Source organism: Ranitomeya variabilis, chromosome 1, assembly GCF_051348905.1.
Source record: "Ranitomeya variabilis isolate aRanVar5 chromosome 1, aRanVar5.hap1, whole genome shotgun sequence".
Taxonomy (NCBI): Eukaryota; Metazoa; Chordata; class Amphibia; order Anura; family Dendrobatidae; genus Ranitomeya; species Ranitomeya variabilis.
Window position 1 is genome coordinate 75,714,386 of NC_135232.1, and position 26,316 is coordinate 75,740,701.

Here is a 26,316-nt window from a genome sequence, read left to right on the forward strand (position 1 = left end):
TCCACTGTTTAGACACATCAGGGGCTCTCCAAACGTGGCATGGCATCCGATCTCAATTCCAGCCATTTCTGCATTGAAAAAGTCAAACGGCACGCCTTCTCTTCCAAGCACTGTCATACACGCAAACAGTGGTTTACCCCCACATACTGGGTATCAGCTTATTCAGGTGAAATAGCACAATAAATTTTGTGGTTCATTTTCTCTTTTAAGGCTAAGTGCACATGTTGCGGAATTGTCACGGCAATTCCGCAACTCCTGCTGCGGGTATATCGCATGCAGAATTGGCATGCGTATTCCCGCTAAACACTAGCGTTTTGCAAGCGTAATTAGCTTGCAGAATGCTAGCGTTTTCCAAGCGATCTGTAGCATTGCTTGGAAAACTGATTGACAGGTTGGTCATACTTGTCAAACATAGTATTTGACAAGTGTAACCAACTTTTTACTATTGATGCTACCTATGCAGCATCAATAGTAAAAAGATAGAATGTTAAAAGTTAAAAATAATTAAAAAAATTTAAAAAATGGTTATTCTCACATTCCGACGTCACCCGATCTCCTCAGCGGTGCACACGGTGGCTGGGGTGCTGTGTGCGAAGGACCTGGGATGACATCACGGTCACATGACCACGACATCATCCCAGGTCCTTCGCACACAGCATCCCTGGGAAAGGAAGCCGCCGCGTGCACCGCTGAGGGGCAGAGGACTCCTGGGGCCATCGGAAGGTGAGTATATCAATATTTTTTATTTTAATTCTTTTTTTTAACATTGATATGGTGCCCAGTTCGTGGAGGAGAGTCTCCTCTCCTCCACCCTGGGTACCCCCGCGCATGGTGCGGGAAGTAAGCGGTTCAATGCATTCCTATGTGTGCGGAATCCTCGCGATTCTGCAAATTAATGAACATGCTTTCCGGAATGCGTTTCCGCTCAGGAAAAAAATGCAGCATGTGAATACAAAATGCGGATTGCATTCTATTAATAGGATGCTTAATCTGAGCTTTTTTTGCGGTTTTATCGCGTTTTTATAGCGAAAAAATGCGAACAAAACGAAAAATCCGGAACGTGTGCCAACAGCCTTACACTTGTGAAAATAAAAAAATTGGTTCCGAAGTAAAATGTTTGTAAAAAAAAGTTAAATATTAATTTTTAATTTTTAATTTTTTCCTTCCACATTGCTTCAGTTCCTGTGAAGCATGTAAAGGGTTAATAAACTTCTTGAATGTAGTTTTAAGCACAATGAGGGGTGCAGTTTTTAGAATGCTGTCACTTTTGGGTATTTTCTGTCATGTACACCCCTCAAAGTGACTTTAAATGTGAGATGCTACCTAAAAAAAATGGTTTTGTAAATTTTGTCCTAAAAATGAGAAATCGCTGGTCAACTTTTAACCCTTATAACTTCCTAACAAACAAAATTTTGTTTTCAAAATTGTGCTGATGTAAAGTAGATATGTGGGAAATGTTATTTGTTAACTATTTTATGTGTCATACTGTATCTTTCTCATTTAAGGGTTATAAAATTCAAAGTTGGACAATTGCAAATTTATTTGCCATATTTCCATTTTTTAATAAACGCAAGTAATATTGAAGAAATTTTACCACTACCATGAAGTACAATATGTTGCAAAACAACATTCTCAGAATCAGCGGGATCCGTTAAAGCGTTCCAGAGTTATAACCTCATAAAGTGACAGTGGTCAGAATTGTAAAAATTGGCATGGTCATTAAGCTGCAAATTGGCTCCGTCACTAAGGGGTTAAATGTTATGTTCATGAAAAATACACTTCTATTCAAGGAAATTACTCTTGATATCAGTATCATGACCCATAGGCTTTACTATTCTTTATAGTTTCCAGATTTGATTTTACTGTGTAGTAAAAAAAATCTGTTTTCTAACTTTGACCATACTTGAAGAAGCCTGTGTAGCAACAGATGGAAGCCGTGCAGTGCCATGCTGGGGTGATGTACAACATCTGGGGTCTGTGTACATGGCTCTATCATATGCATGGGCCTTTGTGCTAGAAGTCACAGAATATGCTCGAAGGTCAACATGAGATTTCATAAACAGTATACAAAGTAGCATACAGAATTTTTTATTGTCTGTTCTGTCAGATTGGTAATAATCATGGCATGTTCCATCATATGCCATAAGAAATGAGTTATTCTCCACTAGAAGAATTACTTGTAGAGGTAACTAACAGAATATCTAGCATCCGGATTTATACATGACTTCATGTTGAACCTCACAACCTCCATAATATGTTCATAAAACCTTACTCTAAAGGACTAGTTCAGACGAGAGTATATTTGATCCATGTGCTGTCTATGTCCAGCACAGACAACCCACAAATGAGCCCATGAAAACCAATATGGCAGTGCACAAGGTCAATTCGCCACATGGACCAATGGTCCACATAGAAGAAATCACGGAACTCAATTTTCTTTTTCTGTTTAATGGACCAGAAAACTACATGGCAACTCAGACACCCATCTGCAATTCATGCGAAGAACCTGGAGCTGCACACAGAGCCAGTCACGGTTGAAGTCACGACTGGCCCAATTTTTAATATGGCCATCTGAGCTCAGTACAAGCCTGCTAATTTGATACATCTGGCTTTTATTCTTCAATTATGCTGATAAGTTTAGGAACTGTAGCCACATTTTATTGTCTTGTGTTATATGAGTACTGCTGAACAAATTCTTCTGAAAAACATTACTGACAGTTACCAATGCTAAATAATACATTTATAGTACAATACTTAATATTTAAAGCAGATCAGTAAAATGAGTGGTAAAAGTAGAACAAGAAGAACAACGTTCCAAGCAAAAGATTTCCTAAATTTACTAAGGTATTACTTAGTGTGCCCTTTACCCTTTTGTGTTTTGGTCATTACTTTTCAATAAGAAAAGAGGTGCAAAAATGTAAACAGTGCACATATTTACAGTGGGTATGGAAAGTATTCAGACTCCATTAAATTTGTCACTCTTTGTTTCATTGCAGCCATTTGGTAAATTCAAAAAAGTTCATTTTGTTCTCATTAATGTGCACACTGCACCCCTTCTTGATTGAAAAAAAAAACAGAAATGTAGTAATTTTTGCAAATTTATTAAAAAAAGAAAACTGAAATATCACATGGTCATAAGTATTCAGACTCTTTGCTCAGTATTGAGTAGAAGCACCCTTTTGAGCTAGTACAGCCATGAGTCTACTTGGGAGTGATGCAACAAGTTTTTCACACCTGTATTTGGGGATCCTTTGCCTTTCTTCCTTGCAGATCCTCCCCAGTTCCGTCAAGCTGCATGGTGAACATTGGTGGACAGTCATTTTCAGGTCTCTCCAAAGATGCTCAATTGGGTTAAGGTCAGGGCTCTGGCTGGGCCAGTCAAGAATGGTCATAAAGTTGTTTGGAAGCCACACCTTTGTAATTTTAGCTGTGTGCTTAGGGTCATTGTCTTGTTGGAAGGTGATCCTTCGGCCAAGTCTGAGATCCAGAGCACTCTGGAAGAGATTTTCATCCAGGATATCTCTGTACTTGGCTGCATTCATGTTTCTTTCAATGACAACCAGTCAAACTGTCCTTGCAGATGAAAAACACTCCCATAGTATGATGCTGCCACCACCATGTTTCACTGTTGGGATTGTATTGGGCAGGTGATGAGCAGTACCTGGTTTTGTCCATGCATACCACTTAGAATTATCACCAAAAAGGTCTATCTTCATCTCATCAGACTAGAGAATCTTATTTCTCATAGTGTTAGGGTTGGAGGATCGCACTAAATATAAATTATGATGAAGTGCCATTGCAACCCGGGGTCCACCGTTCAGAGATGGAAAACTGCAGCTAATGTGAACAATGGCGGAACACACAGCTAGTGATAGCTGGCTTGCATAACTAACTTTGTGTGTACATAAGGAATGTCTCTATTTCTGGCCATCATATTATTATTATTTATTATTATTTATTGTTATAGCACCATTTATTCCATGGCGCTTTACAAGTGAGGAGGGGTATACATAATAAAAACAAGTACAATAATCTTAAACAATACAAGTCAAAACTGGTACAGGAGGAGTGAGGACCCTGCCCACGAAGGCTCACAATCTACAAGGGATGGGTGAGAATACAGTAGGTGAGGATAGAGCTGATCGTGCAGCGGTTGGTTGATCGGTGGTTACTGCAGGTTGTAGGCTTGTCGGAAGAGGTGGGTCTTCAGATTCTTTTTGAAGATTTTGATGGTAGGCGAGAGTCTGATGTGTTGTGGTAGAAGGTTCCAGAGTAGGGGTGATACGCAAGAGAAATCTTGTATACGATTGTGGGAAGAGGAGATAAGAGGGGAGTAGAGAAGGAGATCTTGTGAGGATCGGAGGTTGCGTGTAGGTAAGTACCGGGAGACGAGGTCACAGATGTATGGAAGAGACAGGTTGTGGATGGCTTTGTATGTCATCGTTAGGGTTTTGTACTGGAGTCTCTGGGCAATGGGGAGCCAGTGAAGGGATTGACAGAGGGGAGAGGCCGGAGAATAGCGGGGGGACAAGTGGATTAGTCAGGCAGCAGAGTTTAGAATAGATTGGAGGGGTGCGAGAGTGTTCGAGGGGAGGCCACAGAGCAGGAGGTTGCAGTAGTCGAGGCGAGAGATGATGAGGGCATGGACTAGGGTTTTTGCAGATTCTTGGTTGAGGAATGAACGGATTCGTGAAATATGTTTGAGTTGAGGTCGGCAGGAAGTGGAAAGGGCTTGGATATGTGGTTTGAAGGAGAGATCAGCATCAAGGATTACCCTGAGGCAGCGAGCTTGTGGGACTGGGGAGAGTGGGCAGCCATTTACTGTAATGGATAGGTTCGTTGGGGGGGTTGCGTGAGATGGGGGAAAGATGATGAATTCTGTTTTGTCCATGTTAAGTTTGAGAAATCTAGCGGAGAAGAAGGATGAAATAGTGGACAGACATTGAGGGATTCTGGTTAGTAGGGAGGTGATATCTGGTCCAGAGATGTAGATCTGTGTGTCATCAGCATAGAGGTGATACTGAAAGCCATGAGATTCTATGAGCTGTCCCAGGCCAAAGGTGTAAATGGAGAAGAGCAGGGGCCCAAGGACTGAACCTTGTGGGACTCTGACAGATAGGGGGCGAGGTGAGGAGGTGGTGTGTGAGTGGGAGACGCTGAAAGTCCGGTCTGTTAGGTATGAGGAGATCCAGGATAGGGCCAAGTCTGTGATGCCAAGGGATGAGAGCGTCTGTAATAATAGGGAATGGTCCACTGTGTCAAAGGCAGCCGACAGGTCGAGGAGGAGGAGAACGGAGTAGTGTCGCTTGCTCTTGGCGGTTAAGAGGTCATTGGTGACCTTAGTTAGGGCAGTTTCAGTGGAATGGTGTGACCGGAAGCCAGATTGTAAGCGGTCAAAGAGGGAGCAAGAAGAGAGATGGGAGGACAGTTCAAGGTAGACGTGTTGTTCCAGTAGTTTTGAGGCATAGGGGAGAAGTGATATAGGGCGATAGCTAGTTACAGAGGATGGGTCAAGAGAGGGCTTTTTGAGGATAGGTGTGATGGAGGCATGTTTAAAGCTTGAGGGGAAAACACCAGTTGTTAGTGATAGGTTGAAGAGATGGGTTAGGGTTGGGATGAAGATTGTGGTGAGGTTTGGGATGAGGTGGGATGGGAGCAGGTCAAGTGCACAGGTGGTGAGATGCGATCTTGAGAGTAGAGTGGCGAGTTGATCTTCTGTAATGGTGGAGAAGTTGGTTTTGGAGGTGGAGGGTAGGGAAGTTGGGAGGAAGGGCTCTGGGGCTTGTTGACCAAAACGGTCTCTGATGTTATCAATCTTCTGCTTGAAGAATGAGGCAAAGTCTTCAGCGGAGATAAGGGGCACGGAGGAGAGAATTGAAGGTGTTGAATAACTGTTTAGGGTTGTGAGACAGGGAGGATATGAGAGATGAGAAGTAGGTTTGTTTAGTTGTGGCGAGTGTGGTCTTTAAAGTAGTGAGGGACTGTTTGAATGCGATGAAGTGGTCGTTGGAGTGGGATCTTTTCTATCTGCGCTCAGCAGCCCTGGAAGCTCGCCTCAGTTCTTTGGTCAGGCTGGTGTGCCAGGGCTGTCTGTTGATTTTGCAAGCTTTGGTATGTGTAAGTGGGGCAGCAGATTCCAAAGCTACAGCTATTGTGGTGTTATATAGAGTGGCAGCGTCATCCGCATTGTGTATGGAACTTATGTCTGTGAGAGGGAGGAGGGATTCAGAGAATGAATGTAGGTCAAGATGTTTAAGATTTCTGCGAGGGTGTGAAAGTTTGTGGAGTGGGGATTGTAGACATGGAGTGGAGAGAGATGAGAATGTGAGAAGGTTGTGGTCAGAGAGAGGAAGAGGTGAGTTAGAGAGGTTAGATAGGGAGCAGAGGCGGGTGAAGATGAGGTCCAGTGTGTGACCATCTTTGTGAGTGGCTGCAGAAGACCATTGAGTGAGGCCGAAGGAGGAAGTGAGAGATAGAAGTTTAGTGGCAGCTGAGAGGGAAGTGTCAATGGGGATGTTGAAATCGCCCATGATGATAGTGGGGATGTCTGCAGAAAGGAAATGAAGTAGCCAGGTGGTGAAGTGGTCAAAGAAGATGGTGGCTGGCCCTGGGGGGCGGTAAATGACAGCCAGTTGGAGGTTGGAGGGGGAGTAGATGCGCAAAGAGTGCACCTCAAAGGAAGGGAGGGTAACAGAGGGTGGCAGTGGGATTGGGGTGAAGGAGCAGTTATCTGACAGGAGAAAACCAACTCCTCCGCCATGCTTGCTGCTGGGGCGGGGTGTGTGAGAAAGGTGGAAGCCACCGTAAGAGAGTGCAGCAGGGGAGGCTGTGTCAGAAGGGGTGAGCCAGGTTTCGGTGATGGCGAGGAAGGAAAGTTTGGTAGTAACAAAAAGATCATGGATGTAGGGAAGCTTGTTACAGACAGAGCGAGCGTTCCACAGAGCTTATGACTTATGTCCTGCATTTTTCACTAGCTTAAGTTTTCTCTGAGCTAATGGAGACTATCTGCTATGATGTCTTCACCTCTACTTGTTTTCTCACTCTGCTGACAGCTCCTGCTCCCTATCCTCTTAATAGAGTAGAATAGGATTAGAAAAGGAGCTGCCACCTGACTGACTTTCTGGCTGGAAATTCATATTGGTTTTGACCAAGATAAATTTCAGTTATTTTTCAAGTGGCTAGTGTGTTCTGGAGGAAGGAGGAGTGGTGTGATGGTTATGGCTCAAAAGTGGAGAAAGAAGCATATTTCTCAAATAACAATGCAAAGTCTCTTTAATTCGCTTGTCTACTGATTATGTAGTTTGCTACTTGAAAATTTCCAAAATTCTCATAATTGCGTTTTACATCTTTACATATCATGGAGATAGACACACAGTTATGCACATAAAGAAGTTAGCACTTCATATTTACAAATATGATGGGCACATGATTTTCTGACACTAATATATTAGCATTACATGTTCTCATTTTGTACTTGTTAGCACAGCCTTCCTCAAACAATTCACCAAGCTCCTGTTTTCCAAATGGCTGCTGATTAGAGATAAATAAATCTGTCCATAACAAGTTGATTTAATTATGAATTTCCCTAAAAATTTGGTTTCTCTTGAAGGTGAAATTTTTGGTATTTGATCAGGGCCGGCGTTAGGGCCAGGCAGACTAGGCAGCTGCCTGGGGCCCCCACTCCCTTGGGGGCCCCCAGCATCTACAGCAGAAGCTTCACTGATAATAGCATTATCAGTGAAGCTTCCGAGTAGAGACTGGTTAAGGACCTGTAGTGACATCACGATCAGGTGACCCGCCATGTGACCGTGATGTCACCACAGGCCATGTACTCTGGGAATGTTTGTAGCAGTAAAATAGGAGCCTGCAGTGAAGCACAGGAGCAGCGGCCAGTGAACCTCCCCCATCAGCGTGATTGAAGTGCTCATTGGCCAGCGCCCTGTCCTGCTGAACGGAGCCTCTGAGGGGAAGGGAGAGAGACCCAGCACCAGTAACAACCTGAGCCGGCAGATAAGTAAAGAGCACCGTCCCACTGTGTGTGCTGCTCCTGGTGATGATGGCTCCTGTCCTGCTGTCAGCAACTCCTGCTCTTGTCGGCAGTCCCAGCAGAGGAGAGGGCAGGAAGGTGTCTGCTGGGAGCAGGAGGAGCTGCATCTGATAGTGTGCATCATCTCATTCCCTCCAGCATAAAGGTGTGTGTGTGTGTGTGTGTGTGTGTGTGTGTGTGTGTGTGTGTGTGTGTGTGTGTGGTGTGTGGTGTGTATAGCGTGTGTCATGTGTAGTAGTGTGTGCTTATGTGAATCACATGTATCAAATGAGCATTTGTTGTGCTGCATGTGTGTGCCGTGTATGTGTGTGTGTATAAGTGTGTCTTTGCTTGCCGTGTGTGTGTGTGTGTGTGTGTGTGTGTATATATATATATATATATATATATATATATATATGTGTGCATGTGTATATATGTATGTGTGTATAAATGCGTGCCATGTATGTGTATAAATGCGTGCCATGTATATATGTGTGTATAAGTACGTGCCATGTGTGTGTTTGTGTGTGTAAAATATATATCTATATATATATATATATACTATGTATGTGTGTATGTATAAGAATGCTATGTATGTGTCTGTGTATAAGTGCATGCCATATATATGTGTGTGTGTATATAAGTGTGTGCCGTGTATGTGTGTATACGTGCGTGCCATGTACATGTATGAATGTGTGTATAAGTGTGTGTGTGTATAAGCATGTGTCATGTGCGTGTGTGTGTTTAATTGTGTGTGTTTGTATATATATATATATTTTTTGCATTATTCTATATAAACATACAGTGATAGTGTGTGTGTTCCATGCACATTTTAAAATAATGGTTGAACAGACTAGAGTATGTATGTGTGTGTGTATATATATATATATATATATATATATATATATATATATATATATATATATATATACACACACACATACACACACACAGCCCTGCTGCTTATAGCATGATACTATATGGGGACAGATTGATCTACTAGTGTTCTGTCCCCATCATTCGATTCGTCCTCAGACGATGTAAAGAGGCCGAGAAACAAGAGTCAAACGACTTCAATGTTGTCAATCGCACGCATCGAACGGTCTGAACTCAACGCATGTAAATGCAACCAAAATGTTTGAGCGTCATGGTGCAATATGTATGTGAGCATTGGGGGCCTCATTTTAAACTTTTGCCTAGGGCCCCACTTTGTCTAAAACCGGCCCTGTATTTGATTTGCACAACTCCAGCAAAATAGTAGCAATCACTGGCCCCAGTTAAAGAAGGCTGCTCTGCAAGTGCTGAATACTAGCATGGAGGACCAGAGAGTTGTGGTGGCAGCGGAGATGCGGAAATGAAACTTGAGGTGCTAAGACAGGTGAGTATAGTGTGTTTCGTTGATTTTTCTACCATTTCTATTCTCTCCATTTACTATGCTTTGGTTTCTAGCAAGACCATAAAGCTTAAGAAATAAATTTTCATGACAATCAGGGCAGTTTCGATTCAGAACAAATCTATTTGGAACTATGCCAGCTGAATCAAGTGAATCTACCCAAAATGAATTTAAGGAGACTATATTGATATCTGCTGCTCATTAAGTAGCATGTAAATATGGTTAGAATTTCCATAATTGTTAACATTAGAAATGAGCAAATAAATTCAAATTGATATTTTCGAAAATTATGCATTTGATAAAATGTGTATTTTTTGTAATTGGCTGCCCCATGAATTTGGCAAAATTGAAGCCACTGGACCTTTTAATGGACCATCAAAAGATTAAAAAATATTTAAAAAAAATGTTATTCCCACTTCACCTCTCACCTCTTTCACCCCTCCACCACTCACATCCACTTCTCTGTTATTGCTACATCTTCTGATCTCCCGCCACTCACAATGAAATCTTTAGGCGTATCATTGTGTGTGTGTCATGGCACAGGGAAGGCTTATATAAATGTGCGTGGAAGGTCACAGTGCAAATTGTGACCTCATTTCACTGTTGACCTCCTGCACATCTGCAGAGAATCTTCCTTGGCACAATGACAGAGGAAAGTCTAGCACAGTGAGAGAGGACCAAAGATTCTAACGTTACCAACGTGGAATCAGAAGATGGGGAAAAGACTGGACAGATGGGGTGAGGAGCAAAAGTCCAGAGATGTGAGCAGAATGTACTTTTTTTTACATATTATGTTTAGTATGGAGAGATGCCAAAGTATAATAAGGGAAATTAAATTTGCAGTGAATAACTTCTCTGCAAATCAAATTTTCTGGCAAAAAAATGAGCTAACAGATGAATTCGAATTTTGTCTAATCTGCTCATTTCTAGTCAACATTAAAGGGGTTCTCCACTACTTTTTAACCATACTTCATTTATCCTAGCTCTAAACATAAAATAAAACAACTTTTTAATTTACTTCAATTAGTTGAGTTTCTTGACCAGCGCAGCTGTCAGTGGGTCACAGGATTTGTTGTTTCACTCAACTCCAAGTTCCTGTTCAGCTGTGTCAGATCCACCTCACTTCTGTACTCTGGAATTGAAGGAAACTGGATGAGCATGTCACATTCCTTCTGGTGAGAGTGGGGAAACAGCCATCTGATTGATGCTTGGTCTGCATTTGTATCTCAGTGGACAAGCGCAGGACCCGGCACAAGCACTCAGATGAGTCTGTATGGGTTATGTAGTTAGACAGGATCGCAGGTGACAGTGGATTCTTTGTAATGAGCATTCAGATCCAGACTAATGGACTGATATGCAGTTGCAGACAAAGCATCAATCAAACGACTGAAGACTCGATCCCTTCCGGAAGAGTGTGAAATGCTCATCCAGTTTTGTAAAACTTTAAAGTCGAGAAGAATATCAACCAAAACTGAATATAGATCACACAACCCACTGTCAGCTGCACTAATAGAAGAAGCTCAGATAATTGAATCAAAAGTTTGATATCATGAGTAGTGTTGAGCGATACTTTCCGATATGCAAAGGTATCGGTATCGGATTGGATTGGCCGATATCCAAAAAATATCGGATATCGCCGATACCGATACCCGATACCAATGCATATCAATGGGACGCAAAATATCGGAATGGTTCCGAGGGTCTGAAGGAGAGGAAACTCTCCTTCAGGCCCTGGGATCCATATTCATGTATAAAATAAAGAATAAAAATAAAAAATATTGATATACTCACCCCTCCGACGGCCCCGGTTCTCACCGGTCCAAGCGTCTGCCTCCGTTCCTAAGAATGCAGAGTGAAGGACCTTCGATGACGTCGCGGCTTGTGATTGGTCGCGTGACCGCTCATGTGACCACTCACACGACCAATCACAAGCCGCGACATCATCGAAGGTCCTTCACTCCCTGCATTCTTAGGAACGGAGGCACCGCTAAGAGCCAGGGTCCGCCGAGGGGGGTGAATATATCAATATTTTTTATTTTTATTATTTATTTTTTTACATGAATATGGATCCCAGGGCCTGAAGGAGAGTCTCCTCTCCTCCAGACCCTGGGAACCATACGCACCGCACACTTCCGATTCCGATTTCCGATATCGCAAAAATATCGGAACTCGGTATCGGAATTCCGATACTGCAAATATCGGCCGATACCCAATATTTGCAGTATCGGAATGCTCAACACTAATCATGAGTTAAAAATGAAGTAAGGTTAAAAAGTAATGAAAACCCCTTTTAAAACTATTCAACTACACATTGACTAATACACTTTACGAATCCTTTGTAGACCATGCTTGAATTTCTCAGTAATGTTCCCAGATTTCATAAATATGTTTATAGAATATGTAAAAGTGATACCTGAACACTGAAATTTCAGAATGTAAACATTTCCCTGACACATTTTACATTATTACCAAGACCTAAAACTCTTCCAATAACAAACAAAAAATATAGTAGCGGCAAACTGTACATTAGATTCCAACTTTTTATATCAATTACAGAATGCATTACGAATTACTTAGCCCTAAGATAAAAGGCATTTTTTTCTAAATAAAAGCCTTAATACAGAATTGTTTATTTATAATACTTACCCTTAATGCATCCATTTCACATGAGTGATTTCAGGAAATTAAAATGCAAGAATAATTTACATAAAAACACAAGAATGCAATACTTAAAAGCAAAATATCTTTCAAAGTAAACAAGAGATTGAATACAAAAAATATATAAAGATAATAAAGAAATGCATAAAAGCACAAAATAAGACAAAAATAACAAAATGCAATCACTGAAAAACTCTTCATTTTTATTTTTTGTAGGCTTGACAAATGATAGTTTTAGTATCTATATATAGTATGTGAAATGAATGGAGCTAAATCCAACACCTGGTCAAAGGAACGTTCTTGCACCTACTAGATTGACTTCCATAGACTTAATAATGGGTGCGCGTGATCCGTTTTGAGGAGCCACTCGCAACACTGCGATTTAACTCTCATGCTGAATCGAGAGAAAAAAACACTGATCTGCATTGCCCCACACTATAACATTGGTCCAAGTTAAACATCGGATAGCATTGGATAAAACATTGGATAGCACTCTTCCAAGTTATACACTCGCGTGAGCGAATCCTAAAACATTCAGTCATTAACTCTAAGACTTTGAGAATCTTATAAATGCTAATACTAATGAGGTCTTTCTGGTGACATACTCTATTTTTTATCCTGTTATAATAGAGCCAATCAAAAAGACGAACTAAGCATCCTGTTTGCTATTTTAGCTATCTTTACTTGTGAAGTCTATTTACATGCCAGTCACACCTTCACACGGATTTTCTTTAAATTGCTTAAATGAAAAATTAAGCAACTTTTTAAATAGTCTCCATTTATTTTTTTTTTAGCATTTTTCTTTTACAGAGATTTTGTAACTCTTTACCAACCTGAGTACTTTACAAAATTGTTACGGTTTCATCAGATTTCCTGCTCCTGATAGCTCTCACCTCTCCCTTCTCTCAGAGTTAGAAATAGCAGCATAGAGGAGAAATGGGTTGTACATAGATGGCCACAGCATGGTAGGGCGAGAAAACACGCACAGTCAAAGCGAGGGCATGAAAACAAACTATGTATAGTAAAGTAAATCACATGAAGAAGAAATAAGAGCAGCGTAGAGGCTGTGATAATAAATGAGCTAAAGGAGACAGCACACCATGGATACACAGGACTCACAACCAGCATATATTACTACCAGCAACACTTTAATATGTTGAAAATTTTAAGATTGAAAATACACTCAAGTCCTTAAAGTTCAATCAATAAGCTATAATATTGATCCAGAGGAAGACAAAAACCCAAAGAGGCAGATGATAATTGCCTAATATTAGGGGGAAAATTCCTTCCTGACTCAACATATGAAAAACAGACTAATTCCCTTGATCAACGTCCCATCACAAAATCTAATGATCATAACCTGTACTATTATATTTATCAAGAAAGGCATCCAGGCCTTCTTGATCTTTTTTGGTGACTCATTTGTGAAACTTGGATCAGGCTGCAAAATACATAATTAGCAAGGATGGAGGTGGTCAGAAAATGAATAAAGGAATGAAGATTGCTGACTGACACTGGCATTTTTACTAACTAAAGTAAAATATTCTGCCTTTTTTTTTTTAATTGAACCAAAAAAATAATAAAGTAGAAATATTATTTTGCCCTAATATATCATACGGTACGCGATTGTCGTGATGAAGAAACTGTATAATTTGAAACGCGTTGACTAATAAACCACTTAGTATTAGATTTACATCCTTCATCCTTTCGCAGCTGCTCAGAACAATCCATTTGCGCCTTCTTTAATGCATTCATCTCCTCACGGGTCTGCAGCAGCCTTAAGCGCCGTAGGTGGTTGTGTGCACACAACCAAATCAGGTGGCCATACTTTGTAGATTTCTGTTTCATTTGTTACCCAGATAAGATCCTATTTGCACTTTGTCTTTTTCCAGGTTTTTTTCCTTTTCTCGTAATCTGTAAAATGTCATAGTTGTAGCACAATATGGTATAGCCATGTAGTTACACAAAATTACATTAATCCGCTCTTTGAAGCTTTAACAGTGTGGGAAATGGTGCTGGACAAATTTTATTTTGCAAATCACGACTTGATTTTCAAAGTGTTCAAATTCGCTTGAAACCACAAATTTCAAGAACTTCAACTCAAGCTTCATTCTCTCTATGCTTCATCCATTTTAAAGAAGCACTTGAGTTTATCCATATGTGACTGATCTGCTGAATAATTTCAACTGAGGAATATTAACATCGGAAATCTGTTGTGGAATGGCTGTAAATTTGATGCATGTTTCACGCAATGCAAGGATGAAGTTCACTGCAATGACATGCAGAGGTTACATGGGACATTACAGCAGAAAAAAATTTAATTCTATCAATATCTTGATATTGATAGGTTTGTGAAATTTTAAGTTATTTTAATCCTCTTAAGTGAAATTTCTTCAGTAAAATAATGGTGCCTTGTGAATCATAAAACCTTTTGCAACTTTGCATAGCAGATTTTTAATTCTTAGAGCAGTTGGATTTCTGCTATAGGTACTGTGGGTTTAGCATTTAATGAGATAAACAGCAGATTATCTATCTATCTATCTATCTATTATCTATCATCTATAATCTATCTATCTATTATATATCTATTATATATCTATTAACTATCTTAACTATTTATCTATATATTATCTATCTATCTATTATCTATCTATCTATCTTCTATAATCTATCTATTATCTATCTATCATCTATCTATCACCTATCTATCTATCTATCTATCTATCTATCTATCTATCTATCTATCTATCTATCTATCTATCTATCATCTATCTATTATATATCTATTAACTATCTTAACTATTTATCTATATATTATCTATCTGTCATCTATCTATCTGTCATCTATCTATCTATCTATCTATCTATCTATCTATCTATCATCTATATATTTATATATGCATTCATGATATACTATATATCTCTTTTTTTCCCATATAAAAATTCCAGACACAAATCTTCAGATATTCTAAGGATATCAGCAATCATGTGGATATAAGTAATATAAGTAATCTTGGCTGACGAACAATTATGTTTCATATTATCTATAATAAGCCTCACACACGGCAGAGTCTCTGGGATATATTCCTGCTCACAATATGAGGGCAATTACTTCTAATAATCCAAACAAAATCAAGTGGACAATTTTCTTGTGAACCTTGACTAGAAGATAACTGTAGATGCACACACTGATTCCAGAAGCATACAGATATCTCCTTAAAAAAACATAGGGAACCTAGCTACACTGACCGTCGAATTTATGGAACATGCTTTTTCTTTACTTTTCATACTATGCAAACACAAAAGTGAAAATATTGAAGAACTACTATTCTCTGCATTTTACTAATTTACTTACCATGAGGGCACTACTGAGTTTGCATAAAAATGAAGGAAAAAGTGGACAGCGTGCGCAAAAAGCAATCAGCAGATACAAATCGTCATAGCGGTCTGGACTGGAGTTAAAAAAACAGGAAAATTATTTTTTTTTATTGTAGATGTTGCTGGAAAGGCACTGGATTTACCCACATTGTATAAACATACACTCATGGCCAAAAGTGTTGGCATATTTGAAATTGTTGCAGAAAGTGAAGCATTTCTCACAGAAAATGATTGCAGTTACATATGTTATGTTATACACATGTTTAATCTCTTTATGTGTACTGGAGCAATGCAAAAAGCTGAGAAAAAAAGGCCAATTGAATATAATCTCAAACAAAACCCCAAAAATATACAGGACAAAATAATTGGCACCTTTCAAAATTATGGGTAAAGAACGATATTTCAAGCATGGGATGCTCATTCCAACTCAACTGTGGCAAGTAACAGGAGAGGGCAATAAGAAAATAAAAAGGGAGGAAATTGACTCAACCTTTGCATTTTGTGTCTGTATTTGACAAACTAAGCATGGAGGACAGAAAGAGAAGAGAATGCATGGATAGTCCGGATGGTGGATAAGCAGCTCCAATCAAATTTTAAAGAAATTTAAGCTGTCCTGCAGGCTCAGGGTACATCAGTGTCAGTGCACCCCATCCGTCATTATTTGAATGAAATTAAACGCTATGGCAGGAGACCCAGGAGGACCCCTCTGTTGACACATAGGCATAAAAAAGCTAGACTGCAGTTTTTGCCAATATGAATATGAGTGAGCCAAAATCCATCTGGGAAAGCATCTTTTGGATAGATGAGACCAAGATAGAGCTTTTTGGTAAAGCACATAATTCTATTGTTTACAGTCAAATATGGTGGAGGTTAAAAGATGTTTTGGGGTTGCTTTGCTGCCTGTGGCCTCTGGGTGCTTTGAAATGGGATGATTCCTATGCATCACAAAGTAGTGCACTGTGTAAAAAAACTGAGTTTGCGTCCAAGGTCATGGATTTTCCAGCAGGACAATGACCCCAAAAATACATCTAAAAACACCCAGGAAATGAATGAAAACAAAGTGCTGGAGAGTTCTGATGTGGCCAGCATTGAATCTGGATCTAAATCTCATTGAACACCTGTAGAGAGATCATAAAATTGCTTTTGGGAGAAGGCACCTTCAAATATGAGAGACCTGGAGCAGTTTTCAACAGATGAGTGGTCAAATTTTTTGTTTAGAGGTGTAAAAAGCTTGTTGACGATTATAGGAAGCAATTTATTGCAGTTATGAATTCCAAAGAATGTGCAACCAAATATTAATTTGAGGGTGCCAACAAATTTTTGAAGTTTTGTGTAAAATTATGTCCAATTTATCTTTTTTCTTTGTTCCAATACACATAATGTGATAAACATGTGTATAACAAAACATGTAAACCATATTTTTCGGACTATAAGACGCACCAGACCATAAGACGCACCCCAAATTTTCAGAAGGAAAATAGGGAAAAAAATAATGTGTCAAATGAGGATCCATCTTACAGTCCGAACTCAGCTTACCAGTGAAGGGATTGGTACAGGTGGAGGAGTGGTCACAGGGGTCGTTCGGTGGTCCAGGCTGGAGCGGTTGCCTCCGGGAAATCCCATCCCAGGCTGGTGCGGTGCTCTGTGCTGGGGCATGAATGGTGGCTCTGTGCTGGGGTAGGGGCTCTGTGCTGGGACAGAGGCTCTGTGCTCTGTGTCAGGGGCTCTGTGCTTCGGGGCAGGGGCTCTGTTCTCCAGGGCAAGGGCTGTGTTCCAGGGCAGGGGCTGTGCTCTGGGGAAGTTGCTGTGCTCTGGGGCAGGGGCTGTGCTCCGGGGCAGTGGTTATGATCCAGGGCTGCGGCAGTGGCTCTCTGTGCTCCGTGGGGGGCTCCCCTGGCATTTCGTCAAAGCCCGGAGGCCCCCGCTCATCTGTTAATGCCATGTTGCGGTGGCCTCCGGGAACATGCCCTCCAGGAACATGGCCGCCGGGATGATGGTCGCCGGGCCAGGGGCGGTGCATGCTCAGATTCAGTTCTTGGTAACGAGATCTCACCCTGAGGTCTCGGGAGAAGAGATCTCGGGACTAGATCTCATTGCTGAGATTTGAATCTGAGCATGCGCCAGCCTGGCAGCCATTTTCCCGGCTGCCATGTTCCCGGAGGCCACCACAACATGGCATTAACGAATGAGTGGGGCCTCCGGGTTTTGACGAAATGCCAGTGGAGCCCCCCATGGAGCAAAGAGAGCCACTTCCACTGCCCGGAGCACAGCCCACCCCCACCACCACCACACCACAGAGCCCAGTCGCACCACCACAGCCGCACCAGCCTGGGAAGGGAAGCTGCATCGGGACCGCCACTGCTGCCACCGCCATAGGATTTGAAAGTCTATTGCAACCATAAGATGCACCCCCATTTTCCCCAAAAAATGTATGGGAAAAAAGTGCGTCTTAGGCTATGTGCACACATTGCGGATTGGTGTGCGGATTTTTCCCTCACTGTTTTTGCAAAATCAGCAGGTAAACCGCACTGCAGATTACCCATGGATTTGCCTCGGATTTACCGCGGTTTTTGTGCGGATTCCACCTGCGGTTTTACACCTGTGGATTCCTATTGAGGAATTGACATGCTGCGGAAAAAACACTACTGCTCTTCTGCGTGTTTTTTTCTGCAGCGTGTGCACTGCAGATTTTGTTTTCCATATGTTTACCTGGTACTGTACAACGCATGGAAAACAGCTGCAGATGCGAAGCATCAAATCCGCTGCGGATCCGCAGCAAAGTCCGCAACGTGTGCACATAGCCTTATAGTCCGAAAAATACAGTAATTGCAATCATTTTCTGGGAGAAATACTTCATTTTCTGCAACAATTTCAAGGGTACCAACACTTTCGGCCATAACTGTATATTATAATCATCATAAATAGTGATGAGCGAATATATTCGTTACTCGAGATTTCCCGAGCACGCTCGGGTGTCCTCCGAGTATTTTTTAGTGCTCGGAAATTTAGTTTTTATTGCCGCAGCTGAATGATTTAGATCTGTTAGCCAGAATAAGTACATGTGGGGATTCCCTAGCAACCAGGCAACCCCCACATGTACTTATGCTGGCTAACAGATGTAAATCATTCAGCTGCGGCAATAAAAACTAAATTTCCGAGCACTAAAAAATACTCGGAGGACATCCAAGTGTGCTCGGGAAATCTCGAGTAACTAGTATATTCGCTCATCACTAATCATAAATGTAATTTTGTATGTATTTTCACATACTTTAAGAAAAGATATATTTACTAAATTAAACATATATAATTAAAAAATGGTCCTTTTATACTGAATGTGGCTGTATTCAGAGGGCCTATGGAAGCATGAAATAAGAATCATCTGGTCTCACAACCCTGTCTCCATTTACGCATAGATGCAGTAGTGCTGCCTGCAGATTGTCACACACTGACAGAACCCCAAGATCCTGCCCCCCAAAGCTCTCATGTAATTTACAGTAATATTATCCACAAGACACATTAAGCAGGGATAATATTTAGTACATTCAGGGGTAAGCAATGTTATATAACATATGCTACATGAGAAAACAATAAATGAAAAAGGAACAGCTCCCCAATGTAACCCTCATAACCCAATAAGGCATCATGAAAGCAACAGCAACCAAGCTGCAGAGAAAAAATGGTTATTGAGGGACCCTCATAAGCATGATGTCCAGCATGTAGGTAATGGTGAGCAAACCCAAAACATGGTGGAAAGGAAAGGGAATCACTCACGATAGACAGTTCAAAACACAACTGTTGGTACAATAATGCCAGTCACCAGGAAAAAAGCCCAATAACCTGAGGGAAACTCACTCTGGTGTGGATCGATCCAATTTAGGAGCAAATCCCAGTTAATGAGGACGGCCCAGTAGTGGCCCCACGCATATCGCCGTAACTTGTACAGCTTCATCAGGGGAAGTGTTCTCCAGACCTGAACCCCATTGAAAACCTCTGGAATGTAATCAAGAGGATGATGGATAGTCACAAGCCATCAAACAAAGAAGAACTGCTTAAAATTTTGCGCCAGAAGCAGTGTGAAAGACTGGGAGAAAGCATGCCAAGACGCATGAAAGCTGTGATTAAAAATCTTGGTTATTCTACAAAACATTGATTTCTGAACGCTTCCTAAGTTAAAACATTAGTATTCTTGTTTCTAAATTATTATTAACTTTTTTCTTTGCATTATTTGAGGTCTGAAAGCACTGTTTTTTAAAAAAAAATTTGACCATTTCTCCTTTTCAGAAAAAAAAAAATGTATTGCTCTGAAATTCGGAGACGTTGTCAGAATTTTATAGAATAAATGAACAATTTACATTTTACTCAAAAATATACCTATAATGAGAAAAATCAGACAAACTGAAGTGGTCTCTTAATTTTTGCCAGAGCTGTATTTGCTCGATCCAGGAAATGTGAGTAATTTTGATATGAGCGACCATTGGGCACAGTACCAGTAATGTCTGTGGAATTAATGGCAATATGTAAGTGAGTAAAATAAATATATATATATATATATACATATATATATATATATATACATATATATATATACATATATATATATACATATATATATACATATATATATATATATATATATACATATATATATATACATATATATATATATATATATATATATATAGTATGTGGAGAAATTTCTATAGGCCAAAAGAGTCTTTGGAAGGTGTAACAAAGGATGTCCACTTTGAATGTGCCCTACTTTTTAGGACATCTTATTGACAATAAGCAGATCAAAGAGTATAAGAGTACCTCTGCTAGGAGTTTGGGTTTTTCCCACTGCATGGGATAGATCCCAAGCATTATCTGCTCATGCAGTCTCCCATGCAGGTTTGGCCAAGGCAGGTGCTGCTCAGCAAAGACATCGGTCCCAGCATCTTGCTCAGGCTCATGATACATGCTTGGTTACTGCTGGCTCTCCAGCCAAGTTTATGGTAACCAGTGACACTCTGGTGCAGACCTGCGCTCCGGAGTCTAAGTCTAGAGATCACCTTACTGAGCATGTCCGTGTTGTGGCATCTTCTCATTGGTGGTCGGACGCTAGCTACTCTTGTGATGTGGCAGTCCCGGATTGGTCCGTGGGCAATGCCTCGACTGACTGGGTGTGAGTGTTTGGGTGGAGCCTAGCTTTTAAAAGGCTCTCAGCAGCACCTGCTGGCGCGCTAGTGTCATTTATGTTTGGTGTGTATGGGTGGATACTCTACCACTCTGTCTGCACATTCATGCGGTTTCATTCCCTTGGCTCTATGCCAGAGTTTCTAGTCTGCTACATGCTTTGGGTGCCGGCTAGGTACAGGTTCAGTAGTGTTAGGACTGGGGTAACCAGCTTGGTTTTGCATCTAGGGTTGAGCGACCTTGACTCTTTTAGGGTCGAGTCATGTTTTGCGAAACCCGACTGTTGGAAAAGTCGAGTCGGGCGAAATCGGCCGATTACTGCGCAAAGTCGAGGATCGGCCGGAACACGAAACCCTATGCACTTTAGTGGGGATATTTTTTTTATTTTTTTTTTCTCTCTCTCTCTCTCTCTCTCTCTCTCTCCCCTCCGTCCCAGCACTGAAAATTTTGTTTTACACATTCCAAATCGCTACTGCGCACAAGCGATAAAATGATGATGGGCGTACACACCCTAACCCCTATGTCATCACTCTGCCCACGCTCCTTCATTGGCCGAAAAAATGGAGCTAAACGCGTCATACGAAACGCGACTTTGGCGCCAAGATTGCGTACCGCATGGCCGACCCCACACAGGGATCAGGTCGGGTTTCATGAGACGCCGACTTTACCAAAAGTCGGCGACTTATGAAAATGAACGACCCGTTTCGCTCAACCCTATTTGCATCTGTTTCATTCCTTTGTGCGGTTAGCACAGTTTAATCGCAAAGCAAGCTCAACCCTTACGCTTTATTTTTCTGTGGAGGCAACAGGGTATCTTATCTAGCACCATAAGAGTTCTATCTATTGGCTTAGAATCTGCTTCATTCATGTGTGCGATTGACCCAGTTTAGTTGCAGAGTCTAATCCATGTGCTTATGTCCCTGTTTCATGAACAGGGTTTAGCACTTTGTGTTCTAAATGCAGTACTTCTCGGTGAAGTAAATGAGCTTGGTACTCAGTGTTCCAAACACACAGTGTGGTGTAAACTCAGTGTGTCTAGGGTAAATGCTCGCTGCTTGGTTATTCATTGTTCACACTAGCAGCAGATTTACATCTCTGCACGGTGGACCCCGAGTTGCAATTGCACTTTAATTGATATTTTATTTTGTGCAATCCACCAACCCTAACAGCCCCTTTGCTGGGTACTGGGCATCCTAGTAGAGATGGGCATACCCGAACAGTAAAGTTCTGCATCCTTACCGAACACATATTGTCCGGACATGGACACCGAACATGGACTTCACCAGGACGTCCATGTTACTGTTCAGGTTTGCCCCCCGAACACTGGGTGTTTGCCATGCTATCATGTGCATGACGGCATGGCAAACACTGCTTCTGATCAGTGGTAAAATTATTCCTGCCAGTCAGACAGCCGCGGTTTCCACATTGTCAAATGGCAGTGTAAGTCTGCAGCTCTGATCGGGACTACTGCTTCCATCAGCCGACGCCTGCTGCCACTAATAACAATGAGAACAGGTGGCAGCTGATGGGAGTATTTATCAGTCGGCGCATGTACTCTAAATATATAATTTAAAAAAATGGTGTAGGTTCCCCTGTATGTTTTATAACCAGCCAGGCAAAACTGATAGCTGGAGGTTGCAACCCTCAACTGTCAGCTTCAGCAAGGCTGGTAATAAAGAATAAGGGGGTCCCCACGCTGTTTTTTTTAATGATTTAAATAAATCATTTAAAAACTGCATGTGGTCCCCCCATTTTTGATTGGATTGATTTACATTGAATAAATTTGGTGTCAATCAAATACGCAAAGAAGGGATTAAAATAGAAAAACACTCTGAGGCCAGATGCACATGTTGAGTATTTGGTCAGTATTTTTCCTAAGTATTTGTAAGCCAAAAACCGGAGCGGAACAATCATAAGAAAAGTATAATAGAAACAAGTCAACACTTCCGTATTTATCACCCACTCCAGATTTTGACTTATAAATACTGATGTTAAACACTTACCAAATACTGAACGTGTGCATGAGGCCTAAAAGGCAAGGAGAGGGAGATGTTTTGGAGCATGTGCACAGTAACTTTGCCCTTATTGAAGCCACTAAGTGACCTTAACTACTTCGATATCTTTACTTGCCCCATAACAACAAATACTAAAGGTAAAAAAAAACTCACCAAATAGTCAATGTGTGCACATGACCTAATACTCACCTCTCCTTGACCCTCCCCAACAGTACTCTAATCAGCAATGACATATCTCATACCTTATTTGATCACATGGGGTCTAGTCAGTAGCTGAGGACACAGGAAGAGGAGAAGAAGGCCAAACAGGAGCCGATTGGAAGACCAGCTTCTCCTTCAAGTAAGGGTCAAAGGATAGGTGAATATATGACATTTTTAACTCTTTCCCAGACCTCAAAATCCAGCAAAATGGTGGTCAATTACTGAAATTGAATTCTAAAAAAATGTTATCTGAGCTTTTTGGAAAAATCGTAGTTAAATTAATTTGCTTAGAAAAAATTCACTCATCTATTACTATAATGGGTATTCAATCCATTAAAAATGTGAATAAAATATGTATGTGAAAAACTTAAGGCCTTTGTACAAATCAGAACTGCACCAATTTATTATTGCTCATCTTAACTCTTTACATGCTGTACAAAAATACAAAATCACATAATAAAAAGATCCAACATTGAGAAGTTGTATTTTTTTAGGTAAATTAATAATTTATCATCTCACTCTCATTTTCTGCTGTTAACCAGCTGTTTCACTATTGCACTGCCAGACAATGTCAGCTGTGGAGCATAATGCCCCAGTGCTTCATGTAGAAATAGGGACATAAATATTTAAAACTAAATGTGCTGCAAAAAGCCAAAGGACTTGGGGTGGGTGTGAGAGATTTTACTAGTTCCCTGTAAGAGGTGTAATTCTACATATTTAATGGGATGGTTACCAGCAGTGAAAGCAGGGACATCTTGTTGTTTGATTTTTATCTCCTGACAAGGTACAATGACTGAAGTCTTTTCATGGCAATTTGTTGAAGACATCTGTTGAAGCTTTCTAGGGGATGAACACGGGGCTGAGTGTTCCGCTGGTATCAGTTGCTATGGCAACTAGTAAAAAAAAAAACACAGCCGACATCAGCAGGTTTCAACAAGCTTGAGGCCTAGCTGAACATCTATTTGGGTTCTTACCTCGAAATAGAAAATATATTGAAAATGCACAAAAATCTAAGGTAGTTGTAAAAATACGAATCTATACTAATTTATTCTAAAAAACAGAAATATACAAAAATCACGTGAGCAAGATGATATTAAAATGCACAGTGACTAATATAGCAACTGAACTTCTTGCTGACAATTACTCTCCACCACATACTTGACAACTTTCACAACCAGATTTCCAGGAGATCAAAAAGTGTAAAGTTGCTTATTCTTGCTTTTTTTGCCAATAGCCATAGCTTCTTTTAAAGCCCCGCATTTCAATGCCATGTTCTGTCTTCTCACAAATGTACAATTTGATGATAGGGCACTTTCTAATGACTAAACAGTTATAGGATGTTTTGCCCCCAGCAGTTCGCCCCCGGGTACATTTCGGCCACGCAAATTTCATCCCCAGCATTTGGCCCCCAGGATGATAGTTACTTGTCGCAGCTGCATCTCCTTGGGTCACGGAGTGCAGTCTAGCGGTTCCCCATGGTGTCAGATGGAAACAGTTGATTTAACATGTCACAAAAGTTCAGCACTCTGAACAGAACTTTTGTGACATGTGGATTGACGACTGACGGGAATTCGTGAACCACAAGGACAAACTGGTGAAACATCCAAACACAAAATTCTGGGGGCAAAACAGGGTACAAGGGCGAAATGTACCTGGGGCAAACTGCTGGAGGCGAACTGCTGGGGGCGATACATCCAAATCCCTGACTAAACATCCTGGTGTCACACACAGAAAGCCTTCTGAAAATGTTAGCTTCCAGGAGGTTTAGGTGGTGCAGCACCTGGGATTTTGGGAAGTGTTATTTTTTTTCTAGTAAATTTCTGAAAATTTGGGAAAAGTTGGCAACTATTATCTATCACTCTTGCTCCAGCAGTTTCCAGTTCTGTTTCTCACATCCTTACAGGCCTAAGACTTTTCTTCCATCTGCTGACTTTGTTGCCTCTTAAGTTAGTTACACATCAAGGTTGATATACAGAGCTACCAATCGTCCTGAAATTTCAGGACAGTCCATAAAATTAGGGCCCTTTTTTGCCTTGTCTGTAAAAAAAAATGTAAGGCATCCATTATTTTTTTTAAAGCTGAAGAAACTTATATAGATTAGTTTCATGGTAATTATCATCATGTTACAGTTTACAGTGACTGCAGCTGATGTTTTCATATCAAAATTATGGGCTGTAGACATGAATCACTTGTAATTATAATGGTCAATTATGGTTTTCCATTGTGTACAAACAAAATAACCTGTCTGTGATTTTTGGTAAGCTGTCCAGAAAAAATAAAAAGTCAAGTTAGAAACGCCACAGACATATTATTGGTGCAAACTATGCTGTCGCATAGAGGTCCAAAAGATAAGAGAACCCACTTCCACCTCCAAAGCAGATGGAATCATGTGGTATGATGAGCTATTGCGCTGCAAAGGGCCCCTATAATGTTCTTGCACAGGGGCCTTCTTATGTCTATGTCCGCCAGTGGTTATACAAACATTACATAGCTACGGACAAATAAATTACAGAGCTATTAGTTATCAGAGAAAAGCCCCTTATTTTGGATTTTCATCACTTGGCAAGTATGGAGACTGATTGAAAAGAGTATCTCTCACACTAGGAAAAGTGTGTTTTGTTTTTATTTGAAATAAAAGAATTTATTCTTGTTGTGTGTTTATTCACAATATAAATTTAGCATTATTAATGGATAGGTGTCTCATAGATGGCTCTCCATTACTAACCAGTGGAATTGATGTGACCGGACAATACAAAGGCGACATCAACTCCACAATTATGAACCACACTTGCCACCGCTACAGGGCAACTGGGAAGAGCCAGGCAAAACAAGAATTGGCGCATCTATTTATATAATTGCCTTGTAATGTTTTCATTTCCTGTTCTGTCCAGATGTCACCAAATCCCAGAATTCCAAGAGGAGGAAGTTCACTGACCGCCATATTGGGACACCCAAGTGATGGGTGTCTCAATATGGAAACTGCTGTTGATACCAACTTAGTGCACGGTACCACCAGCGGAACACCATTGCACCACACACACACTCTATATGCCATATGCACCGCACACACATGCACACTCACACACTCACACTCACTCACGCAGCCTCTTGCACAGTACCACCAGCGGAACACCGTCGCGAACATGCCGCCACCACGATCAGCCTAATGATTCACTGACTGCCACCATCTTTGTACAGGAGGAGTGCATGCCAAGTTTTAATGTGACCGCCGATATCTGCACAAAAATGGTGGCAGTCTGATTTACTGCGCCAGCGCAAATTGCGGGCAGGTGCAGTGAATCATTCAGCTGATCCCGGTGGCAGATTAGCGACGTGTCTACAGGCAGTGGAAGCCAGTCACATTAAAGGGGTTTTCTCATGAACAAAAGTTAATTTTAAAAATTGACTGTGTCTGACTGTGCACGGAGCATACAACATCTCCTGGGCAGGGGAGGAAGCAAAAGACAATACTG